Consider the following 13,901-nt stretch of genomic DNA (forward strand, 5'->3'; position numbering starts at 1 on the left):
TCTCGGGGCACATCGAGACAGCTGAGGTGGGGATCTGCCGAGTGACCTCATTCAGGGAGGGGGAGGAGGAGGAGGTTCTCAGCTATCACTTACCAAGGGCTCAATGGTGAAAACGTCATCTGAGAAGAGCATGGAGTCTGCTTCAGTCTTTGCTGTCTCCTTCTCCAACTCGCGGTCGTAAAGGTCCAGCTCCTCATAGCGCTTCATCACAAGAGCCTTTGCTATCTCCTGGGGTGGCCGAGACAGATTGTGACACAGCCTGCAGCCACAGGGAGAAAAAAAGGCAGCACGTCATTTAATAAGCCGCTGATTTGCAGAGCTGAGTGTAAGTGCAGAAGCAGCAAATAACTCAGGGAGGAGCAGCAGCAGCTCCCCAGCAAGGGGCTGAGCCTGAGCCACGGGCTCCCAAAGGGCTCAGAGGATCACTGGTTGGTCGCTCGCAGGGCAGGTGCTTTTACTCCACACTTACAAGCTCAGGAGAGGTTTTAAAAGCCAGCAGCCCTCAAGAGAACCTCCTGGCTCAGAGCCACTGCCAAAACTGAGGGAGAACCCACCGGTGACCTCAACTGACTCTTCCTACCACAGAGCTGCTTGGGGGAGGCAGATAAAGATCAAGGAGTCCCCCCACTGCCTGCAGGGCTTCCCTGGCAAGGGGAGAAGAAGCTGGCTCTCAGCTGCAGCTTACCAGCATCACTCTTGGCTTCTTCCCTTCTGGACCTGCAGGGATAAGCTAACCCTGTGTGCCCTGTTCTCTACACTGCCTTCCACCAGAGCATCCCAGAGCACTTTCAAAGCCAACTGATGAATTCAGGCATGGGACCTCTTCAGTGACATTAAAGGTTTTGTAGGCATGAAAACAGAGGCCCTGAGAGGGGGACATCTAGCCTTGAACCACCTTCTTGTTTTCCTCCTTTTGGCCTTCTCTGCAGACCTTTGGCACAGTTAATCTCTCCATTACTTGGTAGCTGCAGCAGAAATCATTCCAGTGTTTTAAGATCACAACCAAGAGATGAGAAAGGAACAGCTGCTTCCCAGCTGGCAGATCACTGTTCCTCCCTCAGACTCCAGTCCCCTGGCCGTGGAGAACCTGCAGGTGGCAACTGGGGGGACAAGTAGAAGGCTCCATAGGGAGCAAATTGAGGCAGTGGAGTATAAACAGGACAGCACCCTCACCCAGCCAAATTCAAACACAGTTATAAAGGAAGTACAGTCATGGATATTACCAGCTGCACACAGACAGAGCCTTGGACAAACACTGTCACCGGCACCAAAAATACTGGCTATGGCTGGCTCCCTGCACCAAAAATACTGGCTGTGGCTGGCTCCCTGCCCCAAAAATACTGGCTATGGCTGGCTCCCTGCACCAAAAATACTGGCCATGGCTGGCTCCCTGCACCAAAAATACTGGCTATGGCTGGCTCCCTGCCCCAAAAATACTGGCTATGGCTGGCTCCCTGCCCCAAAAATATTGGCTATGGCTGGCTCCCTGCCCCAAAAATACTGGCCATGGCTGGCTCCCTGCCCCAAAAATACTGGCCATGGCTGGCTCCCTGCCCCAAAAATACTGGCCATGGCTGGCTCCCTGCCCCAAAAATACTGGCCATGGCTGGCTCCCTGCCCCAAAAATACTGGCTATGGCTGGCTCCCCGCCCCAAAAATACTGGCTATGGCTGGCTCCCTGCCCCAAAAATACTGGCCATGGCTGGTTCCCTGTGCAGCGCATTCGGAAATGTTTCTCCAGGGCTGACCTGCAGTGCTGGGCATGAGGAGGGCATCCAGCCACTGAGGTGGCAACCCTCTGCTCAACCTCCATCAACAGACAGTCATTTCCCCATGACGTGCCAGAAGGCCCTGATACTCTGCACCCCCACCTTCCACTGCCTTGTGTTATATAACAAGGGAATACCTGCCCGAGTGCAAGAAGCGGGGTCACAAATAGGACGACTGATTTAGGGGGCACTCGCCTCGGTGGACCCCCAGAGTGGACCCCTGACAACCACTGAACCAAGACCTGAGTATGTGGAATGGCAAAACCACTGCCACTCTCACCTCCCATGCTGATGAGAGACTGTACAGAAGTAACTCACATAAATGGTCAGGAGACAGAGGAGTTAACTGAAAAAATAAACCTTTACTCTAATAAAAGGGAGAGTTCACTGAACAGACCTCAGGGAGGTCTCTCAACTCAGTGGAGGTTGCAGCTTCTTTTATCTCCTTTGCCGGGAGCACAGGTCCCTCCCCATTTCTCCATTTGCTGGGATACTCTGGAGTTACAGGCTTCCCAGCAGGCCTACTGCGTGTCCCCCATTATGTGCTGATTAGGTGGCTCTGGAGGTCGCTGACGTTGTTCAAGGTGGAGGCCACAGCACTTCAAAAGGGAGGACAGGGCCACATGATCCTCCCGTGCTGCTGGTTGGTCCCCCTGTCTCTGGGCAAACTGCCCCTCTCCGGAGCTGAGACCTGAACAACTTTGTCGCTTCTTACTGCGAGCTGTGACTGCCCTGCAAACTCTGCAGGAATACCTACTTGTTCCTAACACCCTAAAGCACTCAAAAGCACAAGCACCCCCCGAGGCCATAGGTTAGTTTTACCCTTGGGCAGTGCATGTCACTGCATCTTTCAGACCAACCTGATCTTCTGTGGATACTCCTCTGCCTCAGTAGCAAAAGCCTTCCACTGGAATCGGGCTGTGATGTTACTTCTGTTGTGGATGGCCGGGGTTCTGTGGCTTGACAAGTTCCAAAGAGTACTTGTCCAGCCCGATGTTGAAGTCCTTAGCTTTTCCAAGAAGTCTGGTGTGGGTATCCTCACCTGGAATAAAGCAAAGAGGAGTCTTTGCTCAGCTTGCTGATGGAATTACAAGGAGCAGAGCAAACCACAGGTAACAGAAGAAAGTGTCCAGCTTTTAGCTGGATAAGTAATTCCATGGATCAGTACATTTATCAAATCCCAACAGCTCCATGGGTACAGTGTGAGGATGTCCTGGACACCACCTTAAGCACCTGATTTTTGGGTAGGTTTGTAGACATCTGTCCCCAGGTGACAGTATTTACAGTGAGATTTGTCAGGTGTGCTCAGGTGACCCACTCAGACCCCAGGCAATTCTGCATCAAATTCATTCGGGTGACTCTAAGGAGCCCCACTCAGTCACAGCCCAGGGGCTCCTGAAGGCACCCCACGGGGCTCCTGCCTCTCCCAATCCCGCTCCCTGTCCAAACCCATGGCCACATCAGTCTAGAAATATTTGATATCATTCTGATCTCAAACACCAAGCTGAAGCATTTGAAATGAAAGAAAGAAGGGCAGAGAGACAGACTAAAAGTACAGAGCAGCTTTTACACGAAGACTGAATGGGGTTCTTCGACCTAGAAATCGAATGGGAGACAGATGGGAGAGGTTTGGAGAGCATGAATGGCCTGGGAAATGGGAATAAGGGACAATTTGTCACGGTTTGTCATCCAACAGGAACCCGAGGGCCTGAAAATGTTCGTAGACAGAAATTACATGTATATGTAGAGGACAACATAGAAAAAGGGTCTGTGGCAAGACAACAGAGAAGCAGCTTAGGGGACAGAGGTGAGCAAAAGACACATGACATTGGAGAGAGTTGGATGGAAAGCTCCCACGTCACAGACAGCACTGTCCAGGAACACAACTTCAGCCCTGCACATCCACACTGCAGTGGAGAATCAAGGTTCCTCCTTCCTCCACTCAGCAACTCCCAGCAAAACAGGATTTCAAAAATCTCATCCCTGTTTGAGGGCTTTATCCTCTTTATCAAACCCCTAAACACGAACTAGTTTGCACTTTTCGTTGCGGTGAAGCTGGGACGGGGCGGTGCTGCTGGAGGGGAATTCAGGTGGCTGGGACAGTGGGGAGTGCTGGTAGAGGACTGGGGTGGGGGTGCAGGATGGAGGACACCATGCTGGCACCAGGGTCCCCCCAGGGATGGACCAGCACACAACAACACAGCACATCCAGGACAGGGGCAGACTCAGCCTTGGCCCCTTCTCTGCTCACTTCTGAGCACTGAAACACATGGAGGCTTTGAAAGGAACAGTTCTACAAGTAGTTTGCAGAGCAAGTCTAACGTTATTCTGCTTAGAAAGGGCTCTGCTGTTCGGAAGGACGCGGGGTGAGTGCACCTGCAGTGCCCAGCACTCACCTCTGTCACAGTGCACTGCCAGGGATGGGGAATGGTGCCCGGTCTGCAGCGGGTGATATTCCACTGTCACTTGCTTGGCTTCACCAACATCGAGGGTTCCCGTGGCTGGGCTGACAGTGAAAGGGCTGCAAGACCAAGAGAGAGATCAGGACTCTTGGGGGAGGTTTGGGGACGATATTTGCAGTCTAGTTCACTTCAGCTGACTTGTGCAAGGAAGGAGCAAAGCAACCACAGTCAGCAGAAGACAGACAAAACACACAGCATCAGAAACAGCTACTGACTCTCTTCGGAGGAGATGCAGCCCTCAGAAAATCCTGTTGGATGAAATGAACTCATCTCCCCCATACTCTGCGTGGAGGCTCAAGGGTCCGACTGCCAGCAGTCCCAGCAGAGAATGGTTTGGGAAGAGCACAGAGAGGGTTAAGAGCTATTTGCATGCACAACTTGACACTGACTGCCTCAGGAATCTCTTTTCCAGTCCCTTCTAAACCTCATTCAAGAGATGCAAATGGCATCTCACCTGTCCTGTGAGATTACAGCCTAGGAATCAAGAAGGAGAATAAAGTCCTCCTTGAAGACCAGAGAATAATGAGTTTAATTTGCAATGTGGTTGTTTGGGGTTGTTTTTCCCCTTGTAAACATCCTGGTTTAGCCTAAGAAAGGGCACCTTTTACCACATTTCAATGAAAGCTGCTGGAAGAAAAGGAACAATGAAAACTCTGAAGGAGTGCAACTGCAAATTGGAGCAATACAGTGACCTGGACACAATACCCAAAAGGAGGGTCCTGTTTACAGCCTGAAGGATCCAATCCCAGCTAAATGAAGTGCCATTAAGAGCAGCACATCAAGGGAGCTGAACAGGAGGTTTCTGTGTATTCCCCAGCAATGCAGTCTGGGATTCTGGAGTGTCATCCAGGCTGGTAACTGTTTGCCTGGCCCACCAGAGAAACAAGGGAAATCATTAGGCAAATGTGTTGGTGCAGCTTGGATTTAACAGGAGCAATTTGGCTTTGTCACCAGGTAAACAGCTCTTGCCTGACAGACACAAAAATCAGAGCTTTAGTGCTTCAGGATAGCTCAGGTGAGAGGTGCTTCTGCCCAGTGGGTTTATTGGCTGACAGTGGGAGGCAGCCATTTCAGAAGGTGGTGGTGCTCAGGAGGGTGCAGACCAACCACTAACGTGTTCCAGCAGTCCCCAGGAAATCTGGGAGAGACAAAGCTCAGGGCTTGCATCCTGCTTAAAACACTAGAAGCAACAGCAGGCCCCACACGTCCTGCCCCTTCCCAGCTGTGGCTGCAGTGCAGCAGCTTGGATGCTCTGGTTCCTTTGGGATACTCTTTCCCAACTCTGCCATCACCCAAAGGTGTTTTGCACTAAGACAGATGAGCTGCTTTACCTCTCAGTGCTGAGGCTGTAACAGGCTTCCAGGTTCCTGGTGTTGTGAACCAGCAGAGTCTTCTGGGTGCTGTGGTTGACTGGACACAACGAGAAGTCCAGCTGGTCAGGGAAGTCCAAGACTGGGCGGGCACCAATGGCTCGGATTGGCACAGAGACCTTTTCCCTTTCACTGCTGCAGACAAGCTGGTGGAAATGATCCTGCAGGAAAAGTAACTGGCACAGCATTGAGGGCATTGAGTGCCATCCTCATGCCAGAAGAAAAAGGGCTGTTTTCTATGACCCTTTGTGGGCATGAATTGACCTCTCCTACCCCAAAAACGACCACTAATTCATATTAATAAAGGCTGGAGAACAGAGCATGTGAAAAAGCATCATTTTTGCTCCATTCCAATGGGAAAGAATAAAGCTCTCTGGATCATCTTTTTGTTCCTCTGGTATTTTCCATATTTTAATCCCTTCCACTGAACCCAGAGGTGGCTAAACATCAACACCCCTCCCTGTCATTTCCCTGCTGTTCCATCTGCCTCTTCCCCCGTGAACGTTCAAGAATAGGCACGGAGGGAAAGCACAGCCCTCTAGGCCCAGCTGCAGGGCCTGGCAGCACCACGCCGTGCCAAGGTGTGACCAGCTCCAGGCTGCCTGCCCCCAGCCCAGAGCCGACCTCACAGCACGGGCTGGGCTATAACCAGTGTGCAACAAACGCCCTGGCTTTAGAGAGAACGTTCCTCCAAACTCACCTTGCTCCCCTCAGGGGTGAAAAGGATGTTTATAGTGCAAAATGAGCCCGGTGGGATCTGATGGCACACACCATTGGGGCCAACCAACTTGAAATAAGGTGAGCTGTCCATGGTGACCTTCACCAGCTGAGTAACCTGCAGGAAAGACACAAAATGGTGATTTTGCCACTAATGGAAACAGGAGGAGGCCTGGGTGTGCCCTGGTGACAGCCTTCCTTGACCATTTTCCCAAAAGACTTTTAGCTCTGGAGGTACAAGCACAGGCTACACAAGGGTGAGCTTGGATCCCTCTGCCTGGGCAAAGCAGCTCGGCCAGAGGCAGTAGGGCAGTGCCTGCTGGGAAGGAAGGTCAGGCACCAGCAGTATGGAGATAGAACACCTGAACCAAGTCATCCTCATTTCAACAAGCCCAGAGAATCTGCCTGCTTCTGCCTGCACACAGCCACGCAGCCCTGTTCCAGAGGGAGAATGTGCTACCTGAAGGCAAACCAGCACATTGTCCTGGGGGAAGGAAGAAATTCCCTTCTAACAGACTGAGGTGGAGTGGGGAAGTCCAGCTGTGGGGAGACAGTCCCATGGGCACACCAGCAGAGGAGACCAGACCCTTGGCCTTCCTGGGAAACTGAAGAGAAAAGGAGGAACACAGCAAGACAAAGAGACAAGCCCTGACACAATGAGATGGCAAAGAGAATTGAAATGGGCTGTAAAGAAGCAAGGGAGAAGCACAGGACACTGCCAGGAAAGGCTGGTGCAGAAGATGGGAGCAGTCAGCTTGCCAGAGTGAGGGAAAGCCAGACGGCCCTGCAGGCTGGGCCTGTCAACTCTGGGCTTGAAAGGTTATTTTCTGCCTGGAGAAACATGAGCAGCACCGACTGACAGTGTGGTTTCATTATTAAAAGCCAGTCTCAGCTCTCCAGGGGCTCTTGCTGCCTGGTGACTGTGGCCAGGCAGCTGCCAGTGCAGGCAAGCCAGACTGCTGGGCATTCCTGCAGCCACCCTGCTGCCAGTTTCTGCCCTCAGGGGAACACAGGCACAGGGACAGCAAACAGGCATTTGCTAGCACATGGCTATCAACCCCTGAGCACCAAATCCATCTCACAACCTCTAAAACAGGTGATTTGGACTCCCTGCTGTCTATTCCCACCAGCTTGCTCTTGGCACAAGAGTCATTTGAGAAACTGTTTCCTTGACTGAAATTCAAAAGGTCTCAGTTTTCCTCTTTACAGTGCAACACAATTGCTGGCATTTTTCAACTTCTTCCTTCTCAGCTTTCGTGGGCAATTGCAAAACAATCACACTTGGTTCAAGTGAAGGTGGAAACCCTCAAGAGCCCATTGCTCTGGATGTCAGATACCACCAAGGCATGGCCAAAATCAGGGGAGAATCCTCAGCACGGGAAAATTCCCACCATCTTGCAAATCCAGGGTGGTGAATCTGGATGGGCCACAGCTGATACTTGCTCTGCTGTAAACCATGGGGGTTACACCACTCTCCTCTTCTTCTAGCACAGTGTTAAAGCGCCACATCCCAGCACTTACCTTGTCTCTATTCCTCAGAAGCAGGGCCGTTTCACAGACCTTGCCAAGGACATAGTTCTGAAACACCAGCTCGGATGGGACAGGCTCAAGCAAGGTCTTGTTCCGGTCAGGGGATGAGAACTGGAGAGGTGAGAGAGAGCAGGGAGAGGTTCAGCTGCTGGGAGGAAGGCTCGTGAATGACTCTCCTCTCTTGATCCCCGGTGAAGGACAGGCTCTTGGTGACTAGGTCTGCCCAGCTGCCACTGGGGGAACAGTAGCTCACCCACCTCTGCTCTGAGCTGATCAAAAGCTGCTGGACCACACCAAGCAGGCTCAAGCTGAGCAGCTCTTTTGGCAGGAGTTTCTCCAGCTTTCCTTCTCCAAAATGCCAGGCAGCGCTTACCTCCAGCACAGCCCTGTGCTAATGGGGTCCCAGAGCTCTGGGCACTCACTGAGCACTCAAGCAGTAAGTGAAACTCAAGAATTTACATCAGACTCCATAGGAAACAATTTTTGGGTGACCTTTACTCTGAGGCAGGGAGACTGAGGCCCACACAACTCCAGACTCTAGAGCTTAGACACCAGTAAGAAGAGAACAGCACCAGAGAAGGTTAAGGGCAAAAAGAAAGTACCACTGTAGATAGGAATAGGACAAATAAGGTGAGTGCTGCATGAGGATAAGGTTCAGCTCTTTTCTCAGCAGTGCTGGAGTTGTGTTAGACTGGGAGTAATTCCCTCAGGCCCTCAGCCTTCAAAGGCCAGCACTGCCACTGTGCAGGGAATCCTATGACCCCCAGCATTTGCCAGTGACAACACCAAAGCAAGAGGTGGCTCTTTCAGTGGGACAATGGAAAATGGCAAGCTTGTGCCCTTGTGTCCTGCCCCAGCCTTCCCCCGCTATTGTGCCTTCGCCATGGTAGCTAAACTCCAGCAAACCCCACCAGCTTCAGCAGAAATTATTTGTGTTGGCTTAGCACAGATCAGGACTCCAGCATCTCACTAGGAGAACACGTTTTGCCTTTGCCCCAGCAGAAGGAACTCCACCACCACCAGCAGTTTGCAACGACAACAGGACCCGGACACTGAGGGGTTTCAATGAGCTGGAGGCAAGGCACGCAGCCTCTTCAAGTGTCACATCAAACAGCAAGGAAAAGGGCAGGAAAAGGCTACCTTGGAACTGGAGTTCTCACTCGTGCCTGGGGGCCGGACAGTCTTGGGCAGCTTTGTCTCCTGAGGGCTGTCCGGCTTCTTCCTGAGCCTGAGACCAACCTCCCTGAAGTCAAAGATGGTCAGCTGGAAGGCAAAAAAACCAGCAAGAGCCTCAGAAATGCCCTTGTTTAGAAAGGCTTTTCTTGTTCAAGTGGCTCTGATGAGTCATTTGTGATCACAGCCACCAGGACAGTCCTGGAAGTCCTGGACCTGCTGAAGTATTAAACATCAGAAAATCAATGGTATAGAGCAGAACACACTTGCTCAGCCACGCTGTCATCCTGATTATCCTCCCTATGCCCCTGGGGGCATTTTTGGAGCCAATTTACACCTCTAATATTTTTTTCTCTCCTGCAAAAGTGAACTGATTCTGCTTGCACATTGTAATCCTTTCAGAAGAACTTTCCCCCCTAGTTTTCCTCACTTGTTGTTAATACTTTTTTCCTCTTAAGTTTAAAAATTAAAACCTTTGCTCTGAAAGAGAGTGAAGGAAGAATGAAAAAGCTTCAAACCAAGGAGAAAAACCTTAAAATCCAAATTTCTGTGAACAGCACAACAAGTCTCCTCCCGCTGCATTAATGCCGCCTCATGAAACGGCGATGGCCTCTGCAGGCAGCTGCCTAAAAACACCCACGGCTCCTCGGGAACACAGACATGCAATTGTTATATTCCCCCCCCCCCCCCCAAAGCTTTCATTTTTCTCTTTACATTCAGCCCCTCGGTGACTCCCGAGAGCCCTCTGCAAAGCCATAAACTGACTTTTGGAGGAGCTTTTGGACACCCCCGAGATCCTCCCCCGCGCTGCCGTGGGGCCCGTGGGTGTGTGAGGGGCTGAGGGGTCGAGCGCCTGGACACTGATAAATAAACATCAGCAGGCGGGGACACGGGCCCGCCCCCGCCGCGCTGCGCAAACGGCGCAGGGATACGCAAACGGCGTAAGGCGGCGACGCCGGCGGCAATGGAGCGGCGCTACGCAAATTGCGTAACGGGGGCCGGCAATGCCCACAGCCCTACTCAAACAGCGTAAGGAGGGCGCCAGTAATGGCAATGGGGGAGTTACGTCAGTTGCGTAAAGCTACGCAAAAGGCGCAAGAGCCCTGCCCTCAGCGCTACGCAAATGACGGGAGGGCCACGGTGGCTTCCTAAGGGCTCGCGGACCTTTCCCACTTCATCCCAGTCCTCTCCAAAGGGCTCCCACTTTGTCGCAGTCCCTCCCTAAGGGCTCTCAGTTCCCTCCTAAGGGCTCCCAGTCCATCCCAGACCCCTCCTAACGCCGCTGCCCACAGCCCTACGCAAACGGCGTAACGAGGGCGTCGGTAACGGCAAGAGAGCGCCACGAGTCCTACCTGGGAAAAACCTGCTCCAGCCTGGGCTTCCCTCTCCACGGGCTGCAGGTCCCTGCCAGGACCCTGCTCCATCCTGGGCCTGCCACGGGGTCACAGCCTCCTTCCTGCATCCACCTGCTCCAGCGTGGGAGCCTCCATGGGCTGCAGGGGGGTCTCTGCACCCCGATGCTCCCCCAGGGGCTGCAGGGGCACAGCTGCCCCACCCTGCTCTGCCCCACGGGCTGCAGGGCCTCAGCTCCAGTGCCTGGAGCACCTCCTGCCCCTCCTTCTGCGCTGACCTTGGGGTCTACGTTGTTATTCCCATGGTCTCACTTCGCTCTTCCCTGGCTGGAATTCCTTCTTTTTCTTAAATATGTTATCCCAGAGGCGTTGCTGTCACTCCTGACTGGCTCAGCCTTGGCCAGCGGCAGGAATTCCATCCTGGAGCCACTGGCATTGGCTCCACGGGACAGGGGAAGCTTCTGGCAGATTCTAACAGAAGCCACCCCTGTAGCCCCCCCGCTACCAAAACCCAGCCACAGAAACCCACTGCACCCAGTTACTTCCACTTGCCCCAGGATGGTTCCAGTTTCCATCAGGATGATCCCGGTCACTCCCAGTCACTCCCAGTTTATGCCAGTTGCCCCCAGCATGCACCCTGTCACTCCCAGTTACTCCCAGTTGCTTCCAGCATGATCCCAGTTGCTCCAAGGATGTTCCCAGTTGCCTTCCAGCATGGCCCCACTGGCTCCCAGTTCCCCCCTGCATAGTTCCAGTCACTCCCAGTTTGATCCTGGTCACTTACAGTCACTCCCGCTATGATTCCAGTATGGTGCTGGTCACTCCCACTATGATCCCAGTCACTCCCAATAGGATCCTGTTGCCCCCAAGGTGGTCCCAGTTGCTCCCAGCCACCCCCAGGATGGTTCCTTTCACTCTCAGGGAATCCCAGTCTGAGTCCAGTCTGGCCCCAGTCACTCCCAGTCACTCCCTGGAGGATGCCATTTGCCCTCCGCATGGTCCCAGTTGCTCCCAGTATGATCCCAGTATGAGTCCAGTCACCCCCAGTATGATCCCAGTGACTTCCAGACACGTCCAGTAGGAAGCCAGTTTGATCCCACTCATCCCCAGTATGGCTGCAGTCCCTTTCACACACTCCCAGTATTATTGCAGTCACTCCCAGTATGACCCCAGTAGGGGCCCAACTGCTCCCAGTAGAATCCCAGTTGCCCCCAGCGTGGTTCCAGTTGCTCCCCTTCACCCCTGCTATGGTTCCAGTCACTCCCAGAATGATCTCAGTCACTCCCAGCCACTCCCTGGATATCCCAGTTGTCTCCAGCATTCTCCCAGTCAGTCCCAGTATGATCCCAGTCTCTCCTAGTAGGATCCAAGTTACCCCCTGCATGGTCCCAGTTACTCCCAGCCACCCCATTGTAGTTCCAGTCCCTCCCAGTCTCTTCCAGTATGACTCCGGTATGATCCCAGGGACACCCTGTGTGGTGTCAGTCACACCCAGGATGAACCCAGACGTTCCCTGGCATTCCCAGGATAAAGCCATTTGCCCCCAGCAGGGTCCCACTTGCTCCCAGTCACCCCACTGTAGTTCCAGTCCCTCCCAGTAGGATCCCTGTCACGGCCAGTCTCTCCCAGTATATCCCAGTTGACCTCAGCCTGCTCCCAGTCAGTCCCAGTATGATCCCAGTCACTCTTGGTCTCTCCCAGTATATCCCCCTTGCCCCCAGTGTCGTTCCACACACTCCCAGTTGCTCCCAGTAGCTTCCAGCATGATCCCAGTTGCTCACAGCCACTCCCAGTCACGCCCAGTGGGGTCCTAGTCACTCCCAGTATGATCCCAGTCACCTCCAGCATGATCCTGCTTATTCCCAGTATACCCCAGTTGCGCCAACATGGTCCCAGCTGCCCTCAGAACGCTCCCAGTCAGTCCCAGTATGACCCCAGCCGCCTTCACTGTGGGCCCACTTGCTCCCAATAGGATCCTAGTTGTGCCCAGCATGGTCCCAGTTGCTCCCAATGGCTTTCAGTGGGATCTCATTAGCTCCCAGTTGCCCCAAGCGTCGAACCACTTGCTGCCAGTATGATCCTAGTCTGATCCCAGTATGATCCCAGTACATATGATCCCGCTGGATCCAGTCTGGGTCTCGGTGTATCCCGGTGTCCCCCCTGTCCCCCCACCCCAGTGTCACCCCTTTTCTCTCCCCACAGAGCTCCTGAGCCGGTGGCGGTCGCAGCCCCTCCCCAGAGCCTCGGGCCCAGCCTGGACCCCCCCCATCCCTGTGAGGATTTTGGGGGGTCGTGTGTCCCCCCTCCCCTGCTGTCACTCTGCCTCCGCCCGGCTGCTCCCAGTGATCCCAGTAAAGCTTCCAGTTCTCCCCAGTCCTGGTTATTGGGGGGCAGTGGGGGAGGGGCTGGGAGGGTCTCTGTGAGGTGGAGCCGAGTTTGAGGGGGGCAGAACAGGCCCAGGATGGATTGGGAATGGGGACCCTCCTGTGTCCCCCCTGTGTCAACCCGCTCTGGGGGGGCTTTGAGAGGGCACCTGCATCCTATGCAGGATGTGCTGCACAGCTGTTTCTCTTTGCCTTTTTCATGTCAGCAGAGTTTTCCCTCCTCACCATCATGTGCTACGACCGCTATGTTCCCATCTGCAAACCCCTGCACTACGGGACCCTCCTGGGCAGCAGAGCTTGTGCCCACATGGCAGCAGCTGCCTGGGCCACTGGTTTCTCTATTCTCTGCTGCACACAGCCAATACATTTTCCCTGCCCCTGGGCCAGGGCAATGCCCTGGGCCAGTTCTTCTGTGAAATCTCACAGTTCCTCAAACTCTCCTGCTCACACTCCTACATCAGGGAACTGGGCCTTATTGGGGTTAGTGCTTGTTTTTGTTTTGGTGGGTTTGTTTTCATTATTTTCTCTTATGTGCAGATCTTCAGGGCTTTGCTGAGGATCCCCTCTCAGCAGGGACATCACAAAGCCTTTTCCACCTGCCTCCCTCACCTGGCCGTGGTCTCCCTCTTTGTCAGCACTGGCCCATTTGCCTACCTGAAGCCCCCCTCCATCTCCTCCCCACCCCTGGATCTGGCACTATCAGTTCTGTACTCGGTGGTGCCTCCAGCACTGAACCCCTTCATCTACAGTCTGAGGAACAAAGAGCTCAAGAACACCCTGAGAAAAATGATGACTGGATGCTTTTCAGGAGCAATAAAGTGCCTGTTTTCTGGTGCATAGCATTCAGAGTGGGACTCCTTCATGGCCCAGGCTTCCTGCTCAGGTTTTTCGTGAAGGTCATCAGATTGTTCTCACAATAATCTTCTGTGCAATGAAATATTATTTTGCATCTGCCTTCTAATTTAGTGTCTACCCATTGAATTGGACCCAGAGATGTATAAATGGTGAATTGTGCTCAGAGAGTATTTAAACAAAATAAAGGACCCTGCAGTGTCTTCTTTGTCCAAGACCCTTCTTCTTAGCTGTTCCCAAAGGACAGCACACTGCAGGACAGGGTGTATTTGCAAACGGGACGGGGACAATA

At 53.3% G+C, this 13,901-nt stretch overlaps 1 long non-coding RNA gene across 1 annotated transcript; it reads right to left on the reverse strand.

Moving 5' to 3' along the window:
• Positions 1-4,199: 4,199 nt before the first annotated feature.
• Positions 4,200-6,374, reverse strand: LOC135406178 (uncharacterized). Its single transcript, XR_010426197.1, has 3 exons — positions 6,302-6,374; positions 5,563-5,777; positions 4,200-4,290 (listed from the first exon to the last, which is right to left on the reverse strand). It is a non-coding gene; the product is annotated as an uncharacterized LOC135406178 (long non-coding RNA).
• Between the last annotated feature and the right edge of the window lie 7,527 nt (positions 6,375-13,901).

This window comes from Pseudopipra pipra, chromosome W, assembly GCF_036250125.1.
Source record: "Pseudopipra pipra isolate bDixPip1 chromosome W, bDixPip1.hap1, whole genome shotgun sequence".
NCBI lineage: Eukaryota > Metazoa > Chordata > Aves > Passeriformes > Pipridae > Pseudopipra > Pseudopipra pipra.